A 2,249-nucleotide genomic window follows, 5' to 3' on the forward strand; every position below is an offset into this window, starting at 1 on the left:
ACAAAAGAGTCACACGGTGAGATTCCATTCCCATGCGGTTCCAGTCCAGACAGAACTCCCAGACAGTCCCAGTCCAGACAGAACCCCCAGACAGTCCCAGTCCAGACAGAACCCCCAGACGGCGCTGGAGTCAGCAGAGCGGTTCCCTTTGCGGGTCAGTGGGGGGTAAGGGGCTCCACTAATGCCCCGTGTCCTGGTTTGGACGGCAGTTTCCCGAATGTGTTCAGTTTTTTTAAATGCCTCAAGCTGTATGTTTATGACCTGTGAACTTTTCTCCCTTCCCTTCCCTTCCCTTCCCTTCCCTTCCCTTCCCTTCCCTTCCCTTCCCTTCCCTTCCCTTCCCTTCCCTTCCCTTCCCCTCCCCTCCCTCCCCTTCCCTTCCCTCCTCCTTCCTTTCTTCCTTACTTCCCTTTTTTTTCCCTTTCTCTTTCTTTCTTTCTTTCTTTCTTTCTTTCTTTCTTTCTTTCTTTCTTTCTTTCTTTCTTTCTTTCTCTTTCTTTTTTCTTTCTCTCTCTCTCTCTTTTCTTTCTCTTTCTCTCTCTCTCTCTTTATTTCTTTCATTTTATTCATTGATTTCAGTGAGAGAGGAAAGGGGATGGGGAGAGAGAGAGAGAGAGAGAGAGAAAGAGAGACAGGAACATCAATCTGTTCCTGGATGTGCCCTGACCTGAGATCAAACCAGCAACTTCTCTGCGTTTCTGGATGGTGCTCTAACCCACCAAGCTATCCGACCAGGGCAAACTTTCCTGCATGCAAATTACTCTTCAGCGGGAAGGTCATGAAGACAACACCGTGTCCACAAACACGTGTGCACAGTCTTCCAAGTTCAAAGAGGACCAGGCCACAACTGTCCCCCCCCCCATCAATGACAGCAACACTGGAACCCAGGAATTCTTGGCTGCTGATGGGGTGGCAGCCCCCACCCCCACCCCAAGGAAACCACTAGCCCAGGAGTGTGTCCAGATCCAAACCCCGTGTGTCTGGACGTGTTCTCGGAGACAGGAGAGAGAAAGGCTCTGACCCCTCCACAGGAGTGGGCTTCCGTCTGCAGCCCGGCACGAGGGTCCCCCTCTCTGCAGTCCAGGCGGCCCCCCTGCCTCTCAGCGCCGGGGCCCCCAGAACCGTGTGGGCTCCCACCAGGGGGCCCCGGAACCGTGTGGGCTCCCACCAGGGGCCCCCGGAACCGTGTGGGCTCCCACCAGGGGCCCCCGGAACCGTGTGGGCTCCCACCAGGGGGCCCCGGAACCGTGTGGGCTCCCACCAGGGGCCCCCGGAACCGTGTGGGCTCCCACCAGGGGGCCCGGAACCGTGTGGGCTCCCACCAGGGGGCCCCGGAACCGTGTGGGCTCCCACCAGGGGCCCCCGGAACCGTGTGGGCTCCCACCAGGGGCCCCCGGAACCGTGTGGGCTCCCACCAGGGGGCCCGGAACCGTGTGGGCTCCCACCAGGGGGCCCAGTTCGGGTAGAATTGCTCAATACTTTTTATTTCCAACTGACTGATTTGCATCTGCTCATTCTGGCCTTTTTGATCTCCTGGGGAAAGTAGTATACTTTAAAATTGGCCCATTCATTTATTTTCGTTACTTTCTCCTTTAAAAAAAATACAAAAGGTTTCCCACATAACTGTGGACGTGAAGTCACTGGGGAAGTGTGCTGTGGCGTCCCTCACGGTGTCACCGGGGAGCCCACGGCCTCTCCTCTGGAGGAAGGGTTTCCCAGGGCTCTGGTTCCCGTCTGTGCAGACGAGTTCCTGGGCCAGGCCTGGGCAGGAGAGGGTCAAGCTGCTTGGCTTCCTCCGGGTCAGAACGTGTCAGCTGAGGCCGGGCTCCTGCCCACCAGCCGGCACCCCAGACAGAGCCCCACTCCCGCGACGCCCCCCCAGGCCCGGCGGCCCCTCTGGTGTCGACCCCCCCATACAGAAGCCAGAATCTCACCGGCTGGCGGGGGTGGAGGTACAGCCAGGGCCCGGTGCCGTGTGGCGCGGGGGCCGCGTCTGCTCGAGGGCCTGCCTGGGGGTTTCGGTTCGCCCCTCGGCCTCGGAGAGGGCCGCTGGTGCCGGACCCCGGCTTGGTCGTCTGTCCGGCTTCTCTGTGCAGACACGGAGACGCTGTGCTCTTGTCCTCGAGGAATGGGGAGCAGAGGCGGCAGAGACCGCTGGGCAGCGACCTTGTGACCCGAGGCCTCTGTGCCAGGCGTGCGAAGACCCCGAGGTCTCCAGCCGTGACCCGCTCCGTGCTCCTGCTGGAAAG

The sequence above is a fragment of the Saccopteryx leptura genome, chromosome 7 (genome assembly GCF_036850995.1).
Source record: "Saccopteryx leptura isolate mSacLep1 chromosome 7, mSacLep1_pri_phased_curated, whole genome shotgun sequence".
Taxonomy (NCBI): domain Eukaryota; kingdom Metazoa; phylum Chordata; class Mammalia; order Chiroptera; family Emballonuridae; genus Saccopteryx; species Saccopteryx leptura.